The sequence below is a fragment of the Procambarus clarkii genome, chromosome 30 (assembly GCF_040958095.1).
Source record: "Procambarus clarkii isolate CNS0578487 chromosome 30, FALCON_Pclarkii_2.0, whole genome shotgun sequence".
Lineage (NCBI taxonomy): Eukaryota > Metazoa > Arthropoda > Malacostraca > Decapoda > Cambaridae > Procambarus > Procambarus clarkii.
Genome location: NC_091179.1, coordinates 5,943,355 through 5,958,175, shown reverse-complemented (window position 1 = coordinate 5,958,175; position 14,821 = coordinate 5,943,355). Strand labels below are relative to the sequence as shown.

General features: G+C 40.3%; 1 protein-coding gene across 1 annotated transcript in view; it reads left to right on the top strand.

The window, feature by feature from the left end:
* The first annotated feature begins 905 nt into the window (after positions 1-905).
* Positions 906-14,821, top strand: part of LOC123752354 (uncharacterized) — a 133,023-nt gene continuing 119,107 nt past the window's right edge. The window contains exon 1 of the mRNA XM_069333851.1: positions 906-993. The gene's annotated coding sequence lies outside the window, so the exon portion shown is untranslated. The remainder of the gene's footprint in view (positions 994-14,821) is intronic.

Below are 14,821 nucleotides of genomic sequence, written 5' to 3'. Positions count from 1 at the left end.
GAAAACAACAGAGGCCTCTCATATCGCAGAAGGCGCGCGAACCGCTGGTTATGATCTTCTGTTCCAGATTGACCTTACAAAGCTGAGAATGTCCCATCAATGCTCCAGACTGATCATGCAAGGATGAAAATGTTCCAGACTGATCATGCTAGGATGAAAATGTTCCAGGCTGATCATGCAAGGATGAAAATGTTCCAGACTGAGCATGCAAGGATGAAAATGTTCCAGAACTGAGCATGCAAGGATGAAAAAGTTCCAGACTGAGCATGCAAGGATGAAAAAGTGCCAGACTGATCATACAAGGATGAAAATGTTCCAGACTGAACATGCAAGGATGAAAAGGTCCTAGACTGAGCAAGCAAGGATGAAAAGGTTCCAGACTGAGCATGCAAGGATAAAAAGGTTCCAGACTGACCCAACAAGTTTGAAAATACTCCATTAATATTTTGCAGCCCTACCTTCTAAAAAGCTGCTGTTAAAGAATAACACAGAATTTAGAGGCATAATGCTTCTCATAACAATTTAGAACCTCGCCAACTGATAAATGTTGCTTTAGTTGCACACACAAGATTGGACCTTGCCACTGCTCTGGCCAATGAAGAACAAACACGAACTAGCCTCTCAATAACCTTCACTTCCAGGTATACGTCAAACTCTGCTTTCCTACCAATGTTATTATGAAGCAAACCAATTGATATAATTTTTTTTTATAATTATAAAGCCGTTAAGGCTCTGAAGCAATAACAGACTCACAGGGCTCAAACAAATGTAAATGTAATATTTCACTGAAGAATCTTCACCATTGGCAACAGTAACGGCATAAGTAAAGGAAATCACTGACTGGAGGATTCTGGCAGCCGTGGATACTATAATTATGGGCCCTGAGGCTTTCATTTCTCATTCAGTTGACCGTCGCCGTGCGAGACGTCCACACACGCTCTCACATCCAGAACATCTTTAGTTTATACCTTCTCACGCAGGATTTTTTCAGAGGTAAGTCTTCAACAAGTTTGACAGTTCTTAAGATAAATTATTGCCGAATAGACTGTAGTGAATTGGCGTATGAGAAGTGTGAGTGAGGCTGCAGTGTGTCAGGAAGGTTATGTTTGCTGTGTGGAAGCCGTAGGTGACTTATGAAAATGTTGTACTTTACTATGTAACCGAGCACTTGGTGCCTTCGTGATAATCCGGATATTAAGTAGTATTTTCCGTAATTGCGAACAATACAATTTAGAATCAAGTATCTATAAAATATTTCGGAATGTTTCTACCATAAATTGCCTTAACCAAACCTAATCAAAGTATTGTACCCACTTTTGTCTTCTCAATTGAAAAAGGTTGTCTTTCTTCACCCTGCCTATTTCCCTCAGTATCGTATATGTTGTGATGATTTCCCCTCTGTTTCTACTCTCCTCAACAGTAACCTGAGGTCCACTTCCCTTAACCTATCCTCAGAGCTTAATCCGGTTAGCTCTGACACTAATCTTTTACAAACCTTTAAACTTATTTAATTTTGGTTTTATACTACACAAGGTACGGATTGCAGGTTGGTGCTGCATATTCCAGTATTGGTCTAGCAAAGGCTCTAAATGTAGTTAAAACAGTTTTGATTTGGGCTTTTGCACGACGTTCTAATGTTTCCTAGCGTCCCGTATGCTGCAGATGTTATTTTGCTTATGTGTGCCTCCGGTCTTATCGATGAAATTGTTTCCACCTCAGATATTTTCCTCTCTCTGATTCGTTAGTTACCATTCCCTTATGGTGTTGAGGTTATGGCCTTCTTTATCACTAATTCATCTTCAATACCTTGAATTTGTTGAAATTAAATTCAAACAACAATTTGTTTGCCCACTTTTAGAATTTCTGAAGTTCTTGCGGCAACTTTCCGCAGTCCTCCTCGGAGTACACCTTCCTAGTTAAACTTTGTGTCTTCAAACATTACAATGTTCGAGCACTCTCCTTCAAGGGGCCATTAGGTACCATTAGGTACGTTTTTCAAAATGAATCGATTTCAATCAATCTTTTTTGACGAGTTGTATATAAAAAGGGTTTCATCTGGTCCAAGTCTCAGCATCGTAGCATAAATAGGAAGGGAGAAAAAAAATATTGAATTGAGTGTCCAAAATTTTCCAAAATGGTAAAAAATGATCATCAAACACAAGTGTCAACTGAAATCATGTCTATGACTCTCAGCTATCCCAATACCATATATTAAAACAAATTATAATTAGTTCTATTAAATTTTTTTTTTTTTTTTTTTTTTCTATTTTTAAGTTTATTTTTCTTATTTGTTTATCGGACGATTTGCATGAAACTTATACACCTGACGGCACGTAAGGCTATCTGTAAGGGTGCCAAGGGTGGCCAGGAAATTAGTTGATGTTTTCTTCAGCCACAGATGGCAGCACTTTAGACTTTTTTTTTGCTTATTTATTTCAAGTAACATAAACTTCATATAACTCTTTCCTTTTTTATTCAAGTTACATGAAACTGATACCTTATATGTAGAGTGTATGTCTCTAAAATCTGCAATCAGCGTTTTTTCCTAAATTTATTTATTGATTTTATAATAGCAATAAACATGTTACATTTGCATATATTTTTTTTTTTGGGGGGGGGGGGGAACTTTGACTATTTGTATTAGGAAAACTAAACATGTTTTGGAAAATCTCCAACTTCAGATCCTTTATTATATGCTTATGTGTCGGAAACGTGTCATAGAATGATTATATCTGAAACGTGTGGTTGTATATACACACTTAAAAATGTGTAATATTCGTTAAAAAAAATCAAAAAAGTTAAATCTCTCTTTCTATTTAGGCTGCAGTACTGAAACTTGGAAAAAATGCAGCCCTTTTCATAAACAACTAGTCAAAATATATTGGTTGACATTCAACAACTTTTAAAAAACTAATCTAATGGCACCTTGTAGGTCATTCACATAAATAGGAACAGTAAAATCTTGGTTCCAGGACTAAGCTTTAGAGAAGCTCGGTCCTAACACCATTTACTGGCTTTCCATCAGAACCATTATGCTCTGTGATATAACTATGTGCAGACTGCTAACTGTGAGGGAATGAAAATTCCCTCAGCTAGTTTTTCTAGTTTTCTAGATTAGGCTAGAGTCACTCTAGGGACTCCAGACAAGAAGTTTTCAAACTGCATGCACTTGTGTGGTGTTGGATGAAAGCATATGCTAAGGACCATCGTTTAAGACTAGCCAGAGGTCTGTGACTGCTCTGTAGAGTGAGTTACAGAATTTAGTCTGTTTTTGGGAAAATGAGATTTGAGAAGTGAGGTGTAGGTGGGTACTTGACTCACCAATGGTTTTAGAGGTGGGGGGACAGGGGTGAACGTCGCCTCCCCCACCATGTGAGGTATGGCGCCAGACTCATAGGCCTCCCCCTCCTTGTGACGTCACGGGACGCCTCATGGTGAGGGCGTCTGTGATTCGTCTAGGCACCTCAGCCTCGTGCGTGGCGAGTTTTAGGCGCGAACGGCTGTAATTGGAAGCGGCATTAGGGGTTGTGCTGGCTTTGTGCTGATTGGTCAAGACAAGGTAGAGGGGGAGATGGGCATTTGTGTTTCCCTATGCCCACCAAAATCTTCAGTCTGAGCTGGGCGGCGAGCTGAAGAGAAGGTGACTCTGGGTGGGGGTGGAGGCTGCCACCACCACCATTAATCGCTGGGTCATCCTTATTACTCGTCGTGCATGGCACTCCTGCTATCATGGGTTGTGTCGAGGCCCAATTTGCGGGAAATGGGGCCAAGGAGTACGGAAGGAACAAGTGAAAATCTAAGAGACAGTGTTCACCCATGAGGCAGCTGGCAGGCCTCATGGTGTATCAAATGGTTCCTCACATCGGGTTCGAGTATCCTGTCTATGTTAACGGACAATTGGTGGAATAAGGGCAGGACCTCCTAGTGTAATTGTGGTGACATTACAGGCCCCTGTTGGACTTTGAATTCCACCTTGCTGTGTCCGCCATGTGGTGATGCCGGCCATTATCACACCCGGTGTATGAGCGAGGCATGCTCTGGTATGATGGGGGTGTGGGTGCTCTCCCATCCACGTTGTGTATGCCTGTGGCCAGCCAGCCAGCCTGAGGCAACCCCCATGTGCGTGCCGTGCTACTACGTGGCCACCCCTTAGGGCCACATGCCTTGGCCACCCTGGCCACCCCGCGCGCCACCTTTTCCCGGGTGGGGCGCTGTGACGACCCGCGCTACTCCATGGCCACCCCTTAGGGCCACGCGGTGGCCACATGCCTTGGCCACCCCCTTGGGCCACGCTTGGCTACATGCCCAGGTCACACCCTAGCGCCACACCTAGTCGATGCAAGTGGGAGCGAGCTAGGTGTTCTTCAGCCAGTGAGGTAGTGACCGGGGGAATGAATGTAATGAGAGTGGAAATCGTGAGTACAATAATAATTGTTACAGTATCTCAGGACTGTTGTTAATTCCGGTAACAGCTGGGTTGTCCCATAGCGCCTGCCAGGCGAAGAAAGCAGCGGAGAGACAGCTGTCTGTACTGACGTCCAGGTGACTGGTTGTGATGTACCTGGAGATGGATGTTGTACACGGTACCACATATGTAGATGTATATATATATATATTTGTGTGTAGACTGACTCGAGTATGTAACCGGTCAGTGTAGAGATTTACCATGTAAGTGATCTAAGTCTGTCGATTCTATATAATCGTTCAGAGTCTAGATTAATGCCATGTTGCCGCATGTTAATTATATCATTGCAAAGGTAGGCTGGCCAGTGTTGTAGGGTTGTCAGTTACCCTGAGGTCTGTATAATTTTATATAATTTATCTAGTGATATATTTTTCATTGATTAAGTGAATGCCATTTCCATGTGTTTTCATTTGCATGTATAATATATATATATATATATATATATATATATATATATATATATATATATATATATATATATATATATATATATATATATATATATATATATATATATATATCTATATGACAATGTCAGACCACGGAGCAAAAATGAAACAGGAAATTTCCTTAAGTACTTTCGTATATTAAATACATCTTCAGAAGGTCATTTTACAGATCGAGTGATGGGTATAAATAGGCAGGAAGGAGTGGTGAAGTAAGGTGAGGTACAATACTTGGACAACGCAGACGGCCCATTGGCCCATCAGATGCACCCAATTGGCACATCCGATGTAGCCCAATGGCCCATCTGATACAGCAGACATACAAGCATAATATATAGGTAATTATAACATAAAGAAGTAAATATATACAATAAATTAGTGAGACAAATGTTTTTCAATGATTCTACTTAAATCGCCCTTTAGCTGATCTATTAGAAATGGATCTAAGTTATATAGACCACTGCTAATATTCAAATTACTTTCTTTGGTGATCTGTATCAAAGCAGATTCAATTATGTTTCTGTTATAGGTGCTTTTACAATTTGTTATTGAAGAAGCACTCTCCCAATCAATTTGGTGAGCTTTTTCTGACAAATGCACAAACAAAGCATTAGACAATTGGCCATGTCTTACAGAGTATTTATGTTGCGATATTCTACATTTTAAATCTTTAGATGTTTGCCCGACATAGAACTTATTACATTCCTTACAAGGTATTTTATAAATGACGCAATTATCACTACGAGGGCTGTTCCTTACTAATAGCTTACCAACAGTGTTTTCGTAGCTAAACATTACATCTATATTAAAAAGTTTCAAGGCCTTGACAATATTCTCAAACCCAGAGAAATATGGTAAACATAACACATTCTTTGGGCGAATCCTTTCACTGCATACATTATTATAATATGTACGACGAGCTTTGTTACGACAAACTTCCAAAAAATTCAGTGGGTAACAAAGCTTAAGACCAATCGAATCAATATTCTTAAATTCTTCATCTAAGAATTCTGGACTCACAACTCGAAGAGCGCTTAGATACATTAAAGAACATAAGAACATAAGAACAAAGGTAACTGTTCTTATGTTCAGTCACCTGACCGACTGTTCTTCAGTCGGTCAGGTGAAGTCACAGTGAGAGGTTGTGTTAACCGGAGCTCCTGAGTGTTGTTATATTATCATAGCAATATGGAAGTTGTAGTGAAGGACCTGGTGACTCTAGTGGGAGCCCTGAGGACAGAGTTGGACTCTCTGCGGGAGGAGGTGCGTCAGCTTAAAAAACAATGAGAAGTAACGAAGGAGGAGACCAGCAGTAAAGGGACCTCGTCTTGGAGAGTTGCGAAAGACAGGGGCCTTAAGAAGACTTTGATAAAGCCGCCTTCAAACGCCATAGCAACTTCAAATTCATTTGACGTTTTGGAGGACGAGTGCTGTGGAGAGACTGTGGATCGCGCAAAAGGGAAAGCAACGAAGAGAAAGGAAGCGCAGGCCCCTCAGAAAGTAAAGGAAGTACCTAAGCAAACATTAGTTGTGGGAGATTCCCAGATAAGGTATTTGGATAGAACGTTTTGTGCTAGAGATAGGGGGAACAGGTTAAGGGTTTGCTATCCCGGAGCTGGCATTGGTGATATTATAAACAACATGAATGATATTATGGCTGGTAATGGGAACAATCCCATTATTTGCATTAGCGTGGGAGGTGTCCGATCGTAATAAGGCAAATCGGAAGTGTCCGATTTGCCTTATTACGAACATTTATGCATTGATCCTTTTGTTTTAAATTCTTACTAATCATAACTCCCAGATCCCTTTCGCAATCCGACTTCGCAATCACAACACCATCTAGCTCGTATCTTGTAACTCTATCATCATTACCTAACCTCAGAACTTTACATTTATCAGCATTGACTTTTTGAAAAAATTGACTTTTTTACATTGTATTTATGCCCTGAAAAATAATGAACATAAGATAAATTGTTCGTAGGTTTTCTGTAAACACTAAACTTTAATGAAGAGTTTTCCCTATGAATAAGCACATCTAAGAATGGCAAACATTTATCAATTTCAGTCTCCATAGTAAATTTTATGGAGGTGACTTGGTCATTAAGTTTGGCTACAAATTCGTCTGTGTTTACATCTGAAGGCCAAATACACAAGATATCATCAACATATCTAAACCAAGGAATGATTCCAGGAGTTATTTTTGAAACAAATTTCTTTTCAAAGAATTCCATGTACAGGTTTGTGAGCAATGGCGATAGAGGATTACCCATTGCCATTCCAAAAGTCTGTAAATAATACTCATTATTAAAGGTAAATTTACATTCTTTAATGCACAACTTAACAAGACTGACAATAATATCAGCAGAAAGAGGTAAGTCATGGCTCATTAGTTCACGAGCAAGATAATCGAGAATATCATCGACCGGTACCTTAGTGAACAAGGAACAAACGTCAAAACTGATTAACTTTACATCAGGAGTGACAGGAACACTATTCAATTTGTTAACTAAATCAAGAGAATTTGTCAAATGAGAAGAGGAGATAGTTCCTAACAAAGGGGACAAGATTTTGGCAAGCTATTTGGAGAGTTTGTAAGAAATGGATCCCACAGAAGTGATGATAGGTCTCATGGGATTGTTAGGCTTATGCGTCTTGACAAGACCATATAGATATGGTAATGAAGGTGATGAAGTAGTAAATTGATTAAGAAGATCTTTATGTTTACTTAACAACTTCCTCAAGCTACTATTGAAGAACTTGATGATGTCCTCAAGAGGATTTTTCCTAAGCTTAGTGTACGTTGAAGAATCTAGTAGGAGATCATTCATTTTCGAAATATATTCCTCCTTGTTTAAAATAACAATAGTGCTGGATTTATCAGCCTTTGTTATATGAATGGAAGGATCGGCTCTTAACTCCTGTAAGCTTCGTCTGAATCTTTCGGGAAAATTGTTTGTTTGGGGCGTCAACATTGAACCATAAACAATACCTTTAACCAGGTTTAGGTTTTGTGAAGACAGAGAGTTATGTTTTTCAAGCTGTAACAATGAACTAGCCAATGGCCAATTGTCTAATGCTTTGTTTGTGCATTTGTCAGCAAAAGCTCACCAAATTGATTGGGAGAGTGCTTCTTCAATAACAAATTGTAAAAGCACCTATAACAGAAACATAATTGAATCTGCTTTGATACAGATCACCAAAGAAAGTAATTTGAAAATTAGCAGTGGTGTATATAACTTAGATCCATTTCTAATAGATCAGCTAAAGGGCGATTTAAGTAGAATCATTGAAAAACATTTGTCTCACTAATTTATTGTATATATTTACTTCTTTATGTTATAATTACCTATATATTATGCTTGTATGTCTGCTGTATCAGATGGGCCATTGGGCTACATCGGATGTGCCAATTGGGTGCATCTGATGGGCCAATGGGCCGTCTGCGTTGTCCAAGTATTGTACCTCACCTTACTTCACCACTCCTTCCTGCCTATTTATACCCATCACTCGATCTGTAAAATGACCTTCTGAAGATGTATTTAATATACGAAAGTACTTAAGGAAATTTCCTGTTTCATTTTTCCTCCGTGGTCTGACATTGTCACATTCTTAATCACGTGTTTATTTTCGTGATATACACATATATATATATATATATATATATATATATTAGTATATTTTGGCAGCAGTCTTTCCTGTAGACATATATTATTAAATATGACCGAAAAAGTAAGATTAATAATTCTAACACGAATTTTCTCAATCTTTCGTACATTTCTTTTCACTGTTGGAGGTAATTCAAAAATCAATTCTCCAAAATTCATTTTCATTTCTAGTCTGACGCGACACGAGCGCGTTTCGTAAAACTTATTACATTTTCAAAGACTTTAGTTTACAAATACACAACTGAATAGAACTTACACATCTCCGATTTTGTTTATATCTACATTTGAGTGAGGTGGATGGGGTGAGGTGGCATTAATAGGGTATTAATTTCATCAACACAAGACAGAACAAGAGGTGGCATTAATGGGGTATTAATTTCATCAACACAAGACAGAAGACGAAACAATGGGTATTGAAATGGAAGTGATTGTAGAAAGCCTATTGGTCCATATTTCTTGATGCTTCTATATTGGAGCGGAGTCTTGAGGTGGGTAGAATATAGTTGTGCATTAGTTGGCTGTTGATTGCTGGTGTTGACTTCTTAATGTGTAGTGCCTCGCAAACGTCAAGCCGCCTGCTATCGCTGTATCTATCGATGATTTCTGTGTTGTTTACTAGGATTTCGCTGGCGATGGTTTGGTTGTGGGAAGAGATTATATGTTCCTTAATGGAGCCCTGTTGTTTATGCATCGTTAAACGCCTAGAAAGAGATGTTGTTGTCTTGCCTATATACTGGGTTTTTTTGGAGCTTACAGTCCCCAAGTGGGCATTTGAAGGCATAGACGACGTTGGTCTCTTTTAAAGCGTTCTGCTTTGTGTCTGGAGAGTTTCTCATGAGTAGGCTGGCCGTTTTTCTGGTTTTATAGTAAATCGTCAGTTGTATCCTCTGATTTTTGTCTGTAGGGATAACGTTTCTATTAACAATATCTTTCAGGACCCTTTCCTCTGTTTTATGAGCTGTGGAAAAGAAGTTCCTGTAAAATAGTCTAATAGGGGGTATAGGTGTTGTGTTAGTTGTCTCTTCAGAGGTTGCATGGCGTTTCACTTTCCTTCTTATGATGTCTTCGACGAAACCATTGGAGAAGCCGTTGTTGACTAGGACCTGCCTTACCCTACAGAGTTCTTCGTCGACTTGTTTCCATTCTGAGCTGTGGCTTAGAGCACGGTCGACATATGCGCTAACAACACTCCTCTTGTACCTGTCTGGGCAGTCGCTGTTGGCATTTAGGCACATTCCTATGTTCGTTAGGACATAGCTAAGGGACTGAAACGGTGAAATTAGTGCCTACTAACTTGTCTGTGCTGTCGTGTATGCTCAATGATATAGAGATGGAGGAGGACAAAGTAAAGAAATTTATTGACACAAGGGACGAGAGAATTTTGGAAGAGTGTACCAAGGCCCAGCTCCAACAAGTGGCAAACCACTTTGGGATCAGGTTGAGGACGACTAAGGTAGCGGAGCGAAGGATAGAGATCATGGCACAGCTCACAGCTCGAGAGGAGGCGACGGGAGAGGAGCCATCTCAAGAGGAGCCGTCCCGAGAAGAGCCGTCGCAAGGTGAACCGTCCCGACTAGAGCCACCACAAGCGCCTATCAGTGTGGAGAGAATTCACAGTGAACATGGGAGCAGTGGAAGGTCCAGCTGTAGTAAGAGGAGCCTGCAACTGGAAATAATGAAGATGCAACTGGAAGCCCAGCTGCGACGAGAGGAAAGAGAAGCGCAAATGCAGCGAGAGGAACGTGCAGCTGAGCTGCAGCGAGAGGAGCGAGAAGCTTGGCTGCAGCGAGAAGAAGGAGAGAGACAACTGTGACTGGAGGAGATAAAGGCAAAGAAAGAAGTCGAATTGCGTCGCGTTGAACGTGGTCTGCCCTCACTACCTGCACGGCGGGATGACCTCAAGGTAAGGGAACGTGACTTACCTACGTTCGAACCACAAGAAGCTGAGGCGTTCTTCGAACACTTTGAACGGATAGCAACTCTGAAGGAGTGGCCGGAAGATGATTGGGCTGCTCTGGTCCAGGGCAGGTTGACTGGTGAGGCCCGGGAAGCCTACAACATGCTGGACCTAGAGGAGTTACCTGGTTGATGGGGTTCTGGGAGTTCTTCTACTCCCCAAGCCCGGCCCGAGGCCAGGCTTGACTTGTGAGAGTTTGGTCCACCAGGCTGTTGCTTGGAGCGGCCCGCAGGCCCCCATACCCACCACAGCCCGGTTGGTCCGGCACTCCTTGGAGGAATAAATCTAGTTTCCTCTTGAAAATGTCCACGGTTGTTCCGGCAATATTTCTTATGCTTGCTGGGAGGACGTTGAACAACCGCGGACCTCTGATGTTTATACAGTGTTCTCTGATTGTGCCTATGGCACCTCTGCTCTTCACTGGTTCTATTCTACATTTTCTTCCAGATCGTTTACTCCAGTACGTTGTTATTTTACTGTGTAGATTTGGTACTTGGCCCTCCAGTATCTTCCAGGTGTATATTATTTGATATCTCTCTCGTCTTCTTTCTAGTGAGTACATTTGGAGGGCTTTGAGACGATCCCAATAATTTAGGTGCTTTATTGCATCTATGCGTGCCGTATATGTTCTCTGTATTCCCTCTATTTCAGCAATCTCTCCTGCTCTGAAGGGGGAAGTGAGTACTGAACAGTACTCAAGACGGGACAACACAAGTGACTTGAAGAGTACAACCATTGTGATGGGATCCCTGGATTTGAAAGTTGTCGTAATCCATCCTATCATTTTTCTGGCTGTCGCAATATTTGCTTGGTTATGCTCCTTAAACGTTAGGTCATCAGACATTATTATTCCCAAATCCTTTACATGCTGTTTTCCTATTATGGGTACATTTGATTGTGTTTTGTACTCTGTATTATGTTTAAGGTCCTCATTTTTACCATACCTGAGTACCTGGAATTTATCACTGTTAAACATCATGTTATTTTCTGATGCCCAGTCGAAAACTTTATTAATATCAGCTTGAAGTTTTTCAATGTCCTCAGCCGAGGTAATTTTCATACTGATTTTTGTGTCATCTGCAAAGGATGATACGAAGCTGTGACTTGTATTTTTGTCTATATCTGATATGAGAATAAGGAAAGGCAGCGGTGCAAGGACTGTACCCTGAGGTACAGAGCTTTTCACTGCCCTTGGACTAGATTTTATATGGTTGACAGTTACTCGCTGAGTCCTGTTTGACAGAAAACTGAGTATCCAGCGTCCTACTTTACCGGTTATTCCCATTGACTTCATTTTGTGTGCTATCACGCCATGGTCACATTTATCGAAAGCCTTTGCGAAGTCCGTGTATATCACATCAGCATTCTGTTTCTCTTCTAATGCCTCAGTGACTTTGTCGTAGTGCTCAAGTAGCTGTGAGAGGCACGATCTTCCCGCTCGAAATCCATGTTGGCCTGGGTTGTGAAGGTCATTGGTCTCCATGAAATTGGTGACCTGACTCCTAATCACTCTCTCAAATACTTTTATGATGTGCGATGTTAGTGCAACTGGTCTATAATTTTTTGCCAATGCTTTGCTCCCTCCCTTGTGTAGAGGGGCTATGTCTGCTACTTTAAGTGCATCTGGTATCTCCCCCGTGTCCAAGCTCTTCCTCCACACTATACTGAGTGCCTGTGCTACCGGCACTTTGCATTTCTTTATAAATATTGAATTCCATGAGTCTGGACCTGGGGCCGAGTGCATGGGCATGTTTTCAATTTCTTTTTCAAAATTTAGTGCGCTCGTGTTTATATCAGTTATATTTACAGGGGTTTGAATATCCCGCATAAAGAAATTGTCTGGATCTTCCACCTTCATGTTGTTTATTGGAGTGCTAAACATGTCCTCATACTGCTTTTTTAGGATTTCACTAATTTCTTTGTCATCCTCTGTGTATGAACCTTCACTTGTACGAATAGGTCCAATACTGGCAGTGGTTTTTGCTTTTGATTTCGCATATGAGAAGAAATATTTTGGATTTTTCTTTATTTCCTGAATGGCTTTCTGTTCTAACTGCCTTTCTTCAGTTTCATATGAGTGTTTCAATTTCCGCTCGATTTCTTCAATCTCCCTATTTAAATTATTCCTTCTCTGACGGGAAATTCGTGTCTGCATAAGCAGTTCCGTTATTTTTTCCTGCGTTTATAGTGTCGTCTGCGTTCTCTTTCTACGTTAGATCTCTTTCTGGCTTTCCTCAAAGGAACATGTTTCAGACAGACTTGATACGCTTCTGAAGTCAGTTTTTCTATTCCTTCTGTAGGACTTGTATTACTTAGAACAGTTCCCCATGGAATGTTTGTAAGTTCCCTGTTTATTATCTCCCAGTCTATCCTTTTATTATTAAAATTGAATTTACTGAATAGCCCCTCTCGCTTTATCAACGTTTTAGGTCTATTCTGAGTATTGATGGTCGTTTGCACTTCAATGAGCTTGTGATCTGAATATGTGGTATCTGATATCGTAATGTCTCTGATAATGTCTTCATTGTTCGTAAAGACCAGATCTAGAATATTTTCATTTCTCGTTGGCTCCGATATCTGCTGATTGAGTGAAAATTTGTCACAGAATCTAAGTAGTTCTCTAATCTGTGGTTGGTTAGGTCCTGATAGATTTCCTGGTATAATATTATTGTTTGCTATTTTCCACCTGAGACTAGGCAAGTTGAAGTCATCTAGGAAGATAATATCAGGTATCGGGTTCTCCAAATTATCAAGGCTACTCTCTATTTTGCTTATCTGTTCTGTGAATTCCTCAGCCGTTGCATCTGGTGGTTTGTATATTAGTATAATCACTAAATTTATTTTCTCTATTCTTAATCCCAGTACCTCTACCACCTCATTTGTAACGTTTAGGAGCTCCGAGCATACAAGGTCTTCCCTAATATACAGACCCACTCCTCCATGTGACCTAATTTTCCTATCGCACCTGTATAGGTTATATCCTGGAATCCAGATCTCACTGTCCAACAATATCCCTGCATGGGTTTCTGTGAAAGCTCCAAATACTGCATTTGACTCCGTGAGGAGGCCATTTATGAACTGTATTTTGTTGTTTGTTCTTGTTTTCAGTCCTTGTATGTTGGCAAAGATGAATGAGGTTACTCTATTAGTGACAGTTTGAATGGAAGACTTTTTCGGCAAGTCCATTATTCGTGGACATAATGAGTTTGTTCTGACCAGTATTGATTGTTGTAGGGCAGTTGTCTGTCGTAGTTGTAGTTCCCTTTCGGTGGGTAATTGTATCTGTAATTCTGGAATGCAAGTGGATCTGGCATCCAGTTCCATACACTCTCCATGCTGCTCCTTTTGAATTCTCTGCCGGTCTGGTATAAAAAATTTATAGAGTTTCCTCCAAATTCATTATCCTGCTTGCCACTCTTTATGTAGCGTTCCGTGCCTTTCACGTGAAAGTGTGGGCAGCTGAGGTCATAGCATTTTCTGTCCTCCAGTGAGGTTTGGCACATGTCAGGATGGAAAAACCTACATATTGATCCAAATCGACACTCACCTTTCCTAAGCATATTTAAACATTTTTTGGGATGTTGGTAACTGCATTCTAATCCTTTCTTATTACCAGCATATCTATGTCTGCATATGCCCTTTGCATAAAATTTGCATAAGTCTGTCCTTCTGTTCTGAATTGCTCTATCGGGAACCGTCGTAGTGTCTGTACCTATCGAGCTGTCAGTGCTGTCTAGTACACTTTCTAGTTTACTGTCATCTACATCCTGGCCTACTGAGTCAAAGTTTACAACTTCCTGAGTTTCAGCCTCAGTTTCATCCCCGACTATATCCTCAGCCCCTTGTACATTAATTTTGTTGTTCCTTTCCCACTCCTTCTGGATGGCTGGTAGGCTTCCAATGAATGATGTTTTCCGATCATGCGTCATGTTATCTAGAAAGTTTTTTAGGATATTCCAAGCTGGCAGGTCATTTTTACACACCCAGAGCAAGTGGCCAGCTCTCAGTGCCGTAGTGTTACTCACTCCTGTACAAGCCGAATGGAATCTAGTCTTACAGATATAACATTCAATTCCCGTTACCTTCGTCTTTAAGAAGTTGTTACAGTGGCCACAAATTTGTTTATTTACTCCCATATTGCCTTGTTTTGTTGTATATATCTATATATTTATAATATTATATGTATATTGTATATTTGTAACAATATATATGTATATATATATTTATATGTTTAATATTTATAATATTATATGTATACCGTATATTTGTAATATTATGTATGTTA